The sequence below is a fragment of the Sinohyriopsis cumingii genome, chromosome 8, assembly GCF_028554795.1.
Source record: "Sinohyriopsis cumingii isolate HCF-2022 chromosome 8, ASM2855479v2, whole genome shotgun sequence".
Taxonomy (NCBI): Eukaryota; Metazoa; Mollusca; class Bivalvia; order Unionida; family Unionidae; genus Sinohyriopsis; species Sinohyriopsis cumingii.
Genome location: NC_142968.1, coordinates 57,055,907 through 57,068,602, shown reverse-complemented (window position 1 = coordinate 57,068,602; position 12,696 = coordinate 57,055,907).

The window sequence follows — 12,696 nt, the reverse complement described above, 5'->3', positions numbered from 1 at the left end:
AATGGATTTGCCCAGAACTCCCTTGAATAATTCACAATAGTTCCAAAATAATATTATAGTCCAATGAACATGTTTGTATTTCCACAAAACAGTCCAAACAAATGTTTTACCTTTAAAATAATACCTAAGTACAACATAAAAAACATCTGCAGACTTGATATTACATCAGGAACACAAGTAATAAGAATAACTCCAAAATAGGATTGCAAAATTGATTGCTTAGTTCTCTCCTTATATACACCTTCAAAGTGTCTATTACAACTATATGTCATGATACCTCATGTGACAGACTTTACTACTCAATCTAATATTTCAAAATACCGATTCATGTGACCTAAGCCATTCAACAGGAACTATCTTAATTCTTCTAAGATACCACCTAACCCAATCTGATTAAAATCAGATCTCCATTGATATACATCAAGATCTGATGGCAACCGTTTAGGAGTCATATTCTGGTAATCTATGTTATTACCATAGCCACTAATTTTATCCACCAATCAGATAAAGTCTTATATCTTGGCATTTGGAAACTGAGCAGTGTGGATGGAGAGCATGAATGTGTACCAAACAGTTTCACTTTCAGATTTTTGAAAGCTGCATTTCCATTGGCTAATTCAAAGGTCACGAGAACATGACCCTTAAGCAGTCACCATCAGATCTTCACGTAGGACAGCGGAGCTCTGATTTTAATCAGATTGCCACATGACCAATCCGTCCAATTGGCAAAAGTAGAATCTCAAAAACTTAGTGATAATTTTATTATTAGTAAATGTTAACACACTTTATTGATCCAATGCAATTTTACATTCTTTTGTATCATAAACTAGATCTTATGCACATATGAAATCCAGCTATAGTTATTCACTACAATTTACAGTCATGAATAAAAATTATAAAAATCAGAAAGGTCATATACCAGGAGTTACAAAAAATATAGATATACAAAAACACCTCCACTCATAAGGAAAAGAAAGATTTCATTTTCCATATTAATCAAGCACAAAAATGATAGTAACAATGAAATCACACATGAAGATGTATAATGAATGTACAAAAATGTATATGAAATAATACAGAACTCCCATACATGTGAAAGTGCATCTGCAATTAAATTTATTTTCTCCTAATGTGCCAAATGTCAGTGTTGTATTTTTGCAACATCCAACTGTATCTCAACACCCTCTGATTTTTATTTTTCATTTCATTGATGAAAGTAAGGGGGTTGTGATCTCTGAATACAATAACTGGAGAAACAGAATTAACATACACTTCGAAGTGTTGTAAAATCAAAATTAAAGCACAACACTCCTTCTTGATAGTGGAATAATTTCTCTAGTGATGATCCACATCATTTTTATCTTCCTGAATTAATATGCCACTAACCTCATAACCACTTGCAACAAGAGACATTTTAAATGATTGTTGAAATCTGGAGCTGAAAGAACTGGTGCGCTTTTAAGTATAGCCTTTAACTTATCAAATGTCTTCTGACATTTGTCAGACCAACAACATTTGGTCTTCTTACTCAATAAATTGGTCAGGGGCTCAAGAATTATGGAATTATTTTAGTGAAATTTCTGATAATATACAACCATACCCAAACATTGTACCAGCATCTTTTTACTGGTAGTCACTGGGAATTCAAAGATGGCTTTAACCTTAGTTTCTGCAGACTTGACTTGACTACATCCCACAATATGTCCTAACAATGTGACACAAGCTTGGCTAAACTCAGTTACTTCAATTGTCAAATTAGCCTCACTCAATCAAACAAAGAACTTCCAGATAGTTTCTAGGTGATCTTTCCTGCTGCTGCTGGATATAATGATGTCATCAATGTATGTATCACAGCCATCTATACCAGATGTTACTGTGTTCATTAAGTGACGGAATGTTGAGGGAGAATTTTTCATTTCAAATGGTATTACTTTGTATTAGTAGAGACCATTTTGAGTTGCAAAGATCCAAATTTCTTTGCTCTATCAGTAAGTGGAATCTGCCAGGGTCCTTTTAATTGGTCAAACTTTGTGACATATTTTGCAATTACAATTCTGTCAGTACAGTCATTGATTCTTGGTATTGGAAATTAGCCTGTTTAAGTAACACTGTTCACTTTTCTGTAGTGAGTGACACTGTTCACTTTTCTATAGTCAGTGCACATATGGAAAGAATTATCCGGTTTTGGCACAGGAATACACAGTGAACTCCAGTTACTTTTACTTGGTTCAGTAAAGTCATTCTCCAACAAATATTACATTTCCATTTTTCAAACATTCCTGCTTGAGAGGATTCATCCTGTAAGGGTGCTATTTTACAGGCTTAGATCTGCAATTTCAACGTCATGGTAGATTTTGTTTGTTTGAGTTGGATCATCTGAGAACAAGCACTTTTATTCACATATTAGCTGTTTAACTTATTCTTCTCTTGTGGTTATGGATGTGAAAATTTATTGTCCAGGTTCTTTAATGTTTCAGAATTTTTAAGACTAGTTGCACCAAAGTCAACAATCAAGTTGTACATCATCATTTAAGTCATCACTGTGTGGGACAGGAACAGCTAAAATAACTGAATGATTTACAGAGCTATCTCAATAAACTCCTTTAACACGTCTACGTGGTTGGTGATGCAGGTATTTCTGTTTCCGCCTCCCACAACATTATCTCCAGCTAAGTCATCGACTAGCAATGAATGAACACCCTCCATAGGCAAAGAAGTCACTGGTCCTGAAATTAAGTTTGATGTTAAATTAAATTATGGAGTGGAATGTGAATAAAATCGCACTATACTCATTGCAAAAGAAAACTTTCAGAAGCCTAAGATTTCTCAGACAAAGACAAAGTACCTGAAAATAAAATACTATGAGAAGCACATATGTCTCTTAATATTTTAATCGGGATAAGGTTGGCCGAATCACCAAAAAGTGATATAGAACCTTTCTACATGAATGATTCATAATTCTCCATAATAAAAGCAGACTCATCGGGTTTGTTTGGCCTAAAAAAAAAAAATGTATTGTTTCCAATACATGACCATGGCGTCTGTAAAACAAGAGCATTCAGAACAGCTTTGCCTTTATTCTTTTGCTTTTTTTTTAAACTTAAAACAATCAGAAATAACGTGCCATATTTTCTTGCGAGAAGCGCACTAGGAAGAGATACGGATTTCTGATCAGCCTTGTCAGACATTTGATTTTTATAAGTTGTGCCAGATTGAAATTTTTAAGTACTCGCTTGAGACTGAAGTGGTTTTCTACTAATCATCTTCTGATAGGAACATTTGCTGACAAATTAAACTTTATTAGTCAAGGAATAGTTATCGGATGTATGAACAACTTCTTCAAAATTTACTACCCGGTGTTGATGAAGGTTGAGTCTTGACATCACAATGGATAGAAATTTTGAAGTTTTCAACTAAAATTAATTATCTTAATTTGTCATAATCTTGATGGACCTTTTTTTTTAAAGAAGCGCACAGTTATTAAAATGGTAGAGCTCTTCCCCGTGCCACTTTTACATAGGTTTGGTTGTTTGCTTTTCTACAGTTCCAAATTCTCTGTCGATATGCCTTGGGTACCAACTCATAAGCCTTCAAGATATAATTCTTGACCAACTCATAATCAACACTTTATTCTACTGACAATGAAGTGTATACTTCACGAGCTTTGCCAATAAGTACACTCTGTAACAATAAAACCCAGTGTTCTCTTTGCCATTTAAAACTTACAGATATTTGTCAAAATGTAAAAAATATTTATCTACTTCTTTTTCCGCAAAAAGGGGGAACAAATTTAATATTTTTGATAACATCAAAACTGAACGTGTAGGAGAGTAATTTTTGCTTGCCAGTTCTAATTCTTTAAATTTCAATTGCATTTCAATCTCTATTTTTTCTTTTTGTATTTGTAATTTCATTTGCATTTCTCTTTCTTCTATTATATCTACATTTTCCGCTCTTACCTTTTTCTTTCTTTCTCCCTTTTGCATTTGTAAATTCATCTGCGTCTCTCTTTCTTCTTTCTGAACTTGTCTCTCTTTCTTTTCTATCATTTCTCTCTTCCCCCTCTCTCTCTCTCTCTCTCTCTCTCTCTCTCTCTCTCTCTCTCTCTCTCTCTCGCTTTCTTCTATTTGCATCTGTATTTCTCTTTCTTTTTGAAGCTTAAGTCTTCTTAGCTATATTTCCTTATTGTGTTTCAATTTCAGTTCTTTTAGCTTCATTTCAGAGCTAGATAGAGACTTAATAATTAATCCCAAATCATTAGCTTTCAAAAATGTCCTTTTCCGTCAAATACTTTACCAAAATATGCTTAATCTCCTGTTTTAACAAAGACGATTTAGTGTTGGAAAGATAATAGCGATTGGCGAGCTCTAGCAACTCATCTTTCATTAAACACTCAAAGACTTCCTGAGGCGGATTGGAAACAAAATTCTCCACAACTGATGACATTGTGACAGATTGTTGGTTTCAAAATATAAAGTAAAAAGACCAAGGATAAAGAAATGTTCTAAAGAAAAATTTATTTAAAATTATAAAACATTTTAAATTTCTCTTAAATATTTCTAACATTTTTATCCCAGACGAGCCCCCACTTTCTGCTAGGACTCTATGGTCATAAACTAAGTAATAACAAGAAGCAAAACCAACAAGTTTTGTAAACCTTAACAAATAATCTAATTATCAAGGTTAAAAATGAAAATGCGTGAGGAACTTGTGAAGTGATTCTAAAATAATCATGAGAAAGGTCTACTGAACTCCAGAAGAATGAAAAGTTCCATATAAACTTCAGAACCGGAAATGCACTGGTCCGCCAAGATTCGTGACGTCAAAATGGTGTTGTCTAGAACTCCCTTGAATAATTCACAATAGTTCCAAAATACTATTATAGTCAAATGAGTACTCTCCATTTCCACTGAACCGTTCAAACAACTGTTTTTCCTCCCAAATAATATCTAAGTACGACATATAACACGTCTACAGACTTGATGTTACAACAGAAACACAAGAAATACGAATGACTCCAAAATAGGTATGAAAATTTGATTGCTCATTTCTTTCCTTATAAACACTTTCAAAGTGTCTCTTCGCCAATACGTCGCAATACCCCACGTGACACATCTTACTACTCAATCTAATAATTCAAAATACCTATTCGTTCGACCTAAGTCACTCAAAAAGAATTAACTTAATTCTAAAATACCATCAAATCGATCTGTCCAATTGGAAGAGGGCCGAAAATCTCAAAAACATATTAATTAATGATTTCATTGTTAGTAATTCTCAGCACATACGTATCTATTTATAGATCCTATCATTTTTACATTCTTTAATATCCTAAATTAGACCCTATGCACGTAAGAAATCTAGATACAGATAATCACTACAATTTACAGTTGTGAATAAAAATTAAAATTCAGACAAAATCATGTACTAGGAGTTCAAAAAATTATAGATATACTTAACACAAGTGGCTTTTAACACTAGCACACAAACACTCTTATCGATTATTTGTCCCTTAGAGTAAGTGGCTTTTAAAACTGGCACACATGCTTTGTAATGTTTTGTATGCACAGAGAACAACTGGCATTAAAAACTGGCACAACAGGCTTCTTTGAACCTTGGACAAGAGGCTTTTAAAACGGGGACACCAGCCCTGTGATGGTTAGCATATACATGAATACATGGGTTACTTATCCTTGAACATCAGCCCTGTGGTGGTTTGTATGTACATAGATCAACAGGCTTTCAAAACTGGCACGACAGCCCTGTGATGGTTCTTAACACACAAAAAATCACATCACTCTGAATTCTGTTCGCCAAAGTATTTTTATACGAGACAACTTGGCTAAATAGAATGCTTAAATAAATATATATTTGAAAACAGGTTATAAAACAATGGGACTAAAACAATTGAACATGACTTCTTTAGCTTTATTTCTTCTAATTGAAAGTATTAAACTAAAACACTTTACTGTTGGATTTAGAATTTGAAAAATATTTTTAAACGATTTGTTCATGTGACAAGTGCCTTTTAACTATCAAAATCAAACCATGAGAGATATTAGCATTACAGGGTTTTGTATATCGTTTCTAGAATAATTAAATAAAATATTCTCTCTCTCTCTCTAAATGATTAATAATCATCATCATCATCATCATCATCATCATCAATCCCGTAGCCCAAGAGGTCGTTTGGGGCACCACAAATGACTTCACAAACAATTCTCTCCATCTTTCCCTGTTCTCTACTGCCCTTTGGGAATCTCCAAACACCATGCCTGTCCACTCCATGATGTTGTCTTCCCACTTTTTTTCTATGTGCCTCTTCTTCTTCACTCCCGCACTGTGCCTTGCAAGATTATTTTTGCAAGTCCAGATGATCCTGAGACATCACCGTACCACTTCAGTTTGCGCCTTTTCACAGTAGTCAATAGGTCTTCATATGGTCCGATGGCTCGTTGGCTCCTGCTGTGGACCTCTTTGTTGGTTACATGGTCCATGCCCGATATCTTGCGGTAGCATCTTATATAACACAATTAACTTTACAGGTACATAGCTTGACTTTTAAATTACTGAACAAATACCAAAGATATCAGAGCCTGTAAATTTCATATGAACTTTAACAACATTTAAATCTTTCTTCTTATCTTAATGGTGTCACCTGCATTAACACAGTGAGGTATTGATGTCAGTGGTGATTTATAGACATACGAACGAATATTAGAAATCGGGTTCCATGTTTATTCAGCACTATATAGCGTAGATTGTATTTATGGGTACCCTCCTCCTCCTCCCTCCACATACATACATACATACATACATACATACATACATACATACATACATACATACATACATGCATGCATACATACATACACACACACATACAGAGTCCCGATAGTATTTTAGGAATGAGGACAAGAAACTTTTTCATGGCATCTACACAATAGAAGCAATTTCTACTAGTTTATGTTACATTTGACAGAATTTAACATTTTCAACTATAAACCTATCGTATGATGAAACTAATAATTTTATATCATTGATTTATCGCCTTATATGCAAACTGACCCCACAAAATCGATCGATATGTAAACAAATAACCATGGACGGTACACTAAGTTTAATTGTTACCTCCGCGAGTGTCTTTCAAAATTACAGTGCAACGAAAAACTGGAAATTATCTGAAAAAAGTCTTTTTATCACTTACCTATTTGTGTACCAAATTACAAAATTTCCAGAAAAATAGCAAAGAAATAACAAGCTAATTCAAATATCTTTAAAACTTATCAAATGCAGGTTCTGCATACTATTTGCAGATTATATTCATTATTAAATAAAAGTAAAAAAATACAAGATAGTCGCACAGGAATTCAATATTATATAAAATGGACAGATTTCCCCATAGAAATATCAACAGTATTTTCATAATGGAAATGATAAATTGAAATTCAATTCAGACTGATTATTCAGCATTTTGCAAAATTACTATGATATTTTTTAACTGTTGAAAATTTAATAATGCATTTTGAAATAATTTGTAAAAAAAAAAAATCTTTTTTAAAATTTTGACAACTGAACACTTACTGTTATATTCAGTCACCCCATCGTAATTCTTAGCGGAAGAAGCAATGATAGTATTCGCAAGCATGTTAGATGAATCCACAAGAAACGGACGTTTCCGTGTTTCACGCCACTGCCTGTTTCGAGGTAATATGGCTCTTTTAAGGCAACGGTTGTGCATCATAAACGCCAGGTATCTTATTTATTTTTAATCTTGCGCATAATACCAAAGATGGGCTGTAAAGACTGAGGACTTGTTGGTTGTTTTTAACGGCACTATAAACACGTTTTTAACTATATCATGCCGAGGGAACGGGGTCTCAGCGTCTTTCCCGACCCGGGAACACATCGAAACAGCCAATCCCGATTGTTCAGAGTTGGCATCGAACCCACAACCCTTGGATCATGAATCAGATACGTCTACCAACTGAGTTTCCGCGGCTCACCCAAGATGGAGGAATCTCAGTCTCAGTGTATACTATGAACATTTCTAGAATAAAGTCCCTAGCAGACAATTGCAGCATCAACACATGGTGATCATATGTGTCTGTGCGGAAGATCAGTGGGTAACTGCTCACAAACATTTCGAGCAAACTGTACATATTTCAACGAGACATCCTGCGATAATATCAGCAGAATCATTACTACATTTTAGCACCCAAAGAAAACCTCCTTTATCAATCTTTTTAAAAGTGTTGTATGATATTGTCATGTGATTTAAACATTTTATTTAAAATATCAAACACCATATATATCCATTAAGGTCATCAGATGTCCAATATGGCGGCCAGTAACATCTGAAAATGTATTTTGTCTTGTTTGATTCTTAGAATCAGATAGTTACATAGAATCTGATATTATGAAACCCCATATATGTCCAGCTGTCTGTGTATATATTTGCAGACAGGTCTTCCCATTATGCATTGCTCTCATATATCATCGGGCGTAATAGCACAAAATTGGTCATATACTTTCCTACTCTGTTATTTAGTAATACAGAAACATACTTTTTTTTATTCCACTTCACGTTTGGGCTTCAAAATATGTCAAAAGTTGAAATGTCCTAAACCTTTTAGGGTATGAAGGTTTTTTTCGTCAAGACAACACATTAAATTTTTTTAAAAGAGATGCCGTAAATTATATTGAGAAAGTTAGTCCCAGAATCCTAAATATAGGTTTAAAAAATGATGCGACATAGTTCTACCTTGCCTTAATTAGACAATGATCTGTTAGAACTGATAAATATTCAGTTGTAAAATAAACACGAAAATATTTAACGAAAAAAAATATAAAAGATAAAAAAATCTCTATCACGAAAATATTAAATACTATTAACTACTCCTTATATCAAAATATATATTTCTAGAGGTTCATAATTTCCTAACTGAAAGTTCCATTTTGGTAATATTGTTACAAGCCAGGGGTCTTTACTTGACCGAGCGGTGTCAAACCCTGGCGCGATTCCCGCTAGAAGTCATAAGTTTACCCCAAATTTCTTAAGACTTCCATACAACTTCAGTTGTAAATTAGAAAGCCCGACGTGTCCATTCTATACATAAATTTTACTCTAATCAGTGCAAGACCACAAATCTCACAGCTTACCAGATATACATCAACTGCACATCTGCATGATTTCTCTTCATCAACTTTCCGTACTGTCGGCAGTTCACGCCGTAGAAACTATACAACTATCCCTTAAAAGAAGGAACTATTTTAACTACGCCACCTTAGGCCAGTCAATCCATGGTTTCCAGGTACATCTCGCCAGTACAACTGCATCACATTTGCCACCATGGGGACATAAACGGTACCTGCTAAGTCCCTTCTTATTGATTCCATTGTGTAATTTACCTGTCTCCTACCGTAAATACTGCCACTTCAGTCACACCACCAATGTACACCATTAGATTTGAGTGGGTCGGTGGTTATTTCATGGGTTTTCCCGGGTTCTTCCTCCACCATTAATACTGGCCGCCATGTATAGCCTATCGTGTGCTGAAAAATGGCGTTAAACCCTACAACAACAACAACAATTGGATCTGAATAGGGACTATGGTACACCAGGGACACTCTCGTGCGGTTTTGACCTGAATTCACTAAAAGTGAACCATGGCATCATGGAAACTCACAAACACGTCACTCCGTGACGCTTGCTCCTAGTAACTGTCTAATTATTTCGGGCTAAAGAATATTTCCACTGCACCGAATGCCAGTAATCAGATAAGAAATCACAAAATTCTAAGAATTCCTTAAAACGGGGCGCTATAACTAAATGCGCATATTCCAAATTTATTACAATATTATAAAAGTATCTTTGTGTAATATTTCAAATACCATAATATGTGATTTTTGCTATTTCATCTTACAGGTGTACAAATTTAGATCCTTTTACATTTTCGCCATCGTCAGGTACTTTCATGTACTTGAATACTTCCTTTTTTAACAATGCGATTACACATGATGTAAACTATTACGGGCACATTTTGAATTATAGTTCGGGAGATACCCTCTTTATGTATCACGATATGTATCACTTATTAAATATTGGTAATATATTGTAAATACTACAGTAGTAATATTATTGTTAAATATTTATTCAACTGATTACCAAGAAAAAGTAGTAATGGTTATATAAATCGGACAAGTAATGTTATAAAAGTATTGGTCTGGTAATATTATACAAATTAGGCAAGTAAAGCTGTGTAAATTTGGCTGGTAATATTATACAAATTAGGCAGGGAAAGCTGTGTAAATTTGGCTGGTAATATACAAATTAGGCAAGTAAAGCTGTGTAAATTTGGCTGGTAATATTATACAAATTAGGCAAGTAAAGCTGTATAAATTTGGCTAGTAATATTATACAAACTGAGCAAGTAAAGCTGTATAAATTGGGATAGTAATATACAAATTGGGCAAGTAAAGCTGCATAAATTGGGCTGGTAATATTATTCTAATTAGGCTGGTAATGCTATATAACTTGGGCTGCTAATCGTATACAAATTGGGTTAGTAATGCTATACAAATAAAGCTAGTACCTCTATATAAATTGGGCTAGCAATTCTATATCAACTGGGCTATCAATGCTATATAAATTAGGACAGCAATGCTATATAATTTGTGCTAGTAATGTTATACAAATTGGGCTTGTACTTTACACAAATTGTGCTAGTAATATTATACTAATTGGGCTAGTTATGTTATACAAATTGAGCTAGTAATACTTTACAAATTGGGCTAGTAATTCTATACAAATAGAGCTAGTACTTCTATATAAAATCGGCTAGTAATGCTATATAAAATGGGCTAGCAATGCGATATTAATTGTGCCAGTAATATTATACAATTTGGGCTGGTAATGTTATACAGTTTGGGCTGGTAATGTTATACAAATTGGGCTGGTAATGTTATACAAATTGTGTTCGTAATGCTATACACATTAGGCATGTAAAGTTAAAGCCAAACTGGATGAGAATGAATATTCATGTTTTGTTGTTGATACGAAGAATTTACGTAAAATATTTAAGCAAAGAATTTTAAATTTTAAATGTATTCAATAAAGAAAATTTAGTAGTCATATTCATGATAGATGGGCTTTATATTCATATAAAAATGTAAACACTTACAGGAATTTGAAAATTATGTGACTATTTTGTCTTCTACATTTAGAACTGCATTTGCTAACTTGAGATTATCATCGCACCGATTAAGAATTGAAAGAGGCGGAATGCTTAAAATAGACTCGAACAAGAACATCTATATTGTAACACTATTGATTTAGAAAATAAGTTTGTCCTGTGTCACACCATCTTTTAAGAAAATATATACGTTCCCATTGTTGTGTAAGATCAAGTCTCTCTTCCAATTTATAGTAGCCTACTCGTGTTAGTTAAATTAGTTAAACAAAAAAGAATGATGCTTAAACCAGCAAGATATATCTATAAAGCATTCCATTTAAGAATGATTCTGTTTGCACAAGATTGACATGTGTCATATTGCACATTTATGACAAGAACCTACTCTCATTCTATATATATACACATTTTCTGTGCCTGTTTGTTTACTGAACTTTGTTCAGCACTGCATTGGCTTGGTAGAGTTGTTATTATTGTTGCGGGTTTAAAACCATTTTCCAGCACATGTCACGCTATACATGACGGCCATTATATATAGTGAAGAAAGAACTCGGAGAAAATCTCGGGAACAACCACCGACCCATAGGAACCAGTAGAATTGTATAACAGTTATCTCAGATTTACTCGTTTCAATTTATGGTCATGTATTGTCCACTGTTAACTGCAGCCAAATCTACAAAAGATGCTGTCGCACTGTGGATTGCTTTGACATAATAAAATGTGCAAGATAGAGAGAAGTGAAGAAAAAAATGAGGGAAACCATGGGAAAATTCTGCCCGTTCGACAAATGTTACCAGAACGAAATGCACCCTTTGATGAGTAAATTGATTTAAATTATTTCCAAATGAAGGTTAAAAGATGAGTTTCCATGTGGTGAATACCCCTGATTACATACGTTAACATGCTAAGAAAACGGAAAGAATAATGAACGAGCTTCGTACACGCTTCGCCAGTAAATCAGACCAAGTTGCGATATTGTTTCACCCTAGCAGCGTGCAATGGGATCGCTGTGGCACGTGCGTATCACGTGCCGAAACGGATCGTAGGAAATGCACTTTAATGTGACAAGTCGTACGAGTACAACAATAAACTGAATCCAAAAACGCTTTTACAACTTTTGGATCTATAATGCACTAATTATGTTAGCTAGATTTAGAGAATTCGCATCAAGGTTATACCTGTTAAAAAATAATAAATACAGTTTACAAAAAAAAAAAATTACCAACACGATTGATGAAATGGAGCAAAGAAATCTTTTCTATATATAAAACATGCATTAATTAAATCTCTGTTTATTTGAATTCCCAGTGTAAAGGATTGAATAATGTACATGTTGTTATCGGTTTATGGACTGTATAGATCACAGAAGTTTTTTCTTTGTCTCGTCTGTCAAGAATATTGCAAAGATCATTGTGTGTGTGTGTGTGTGTGTGTGAAACTTTCTCTTTTCCAGCTTAGTTTAGTCCTTCTCTGGTCGCCTTGTGCCACTGTACTCACTGACTGA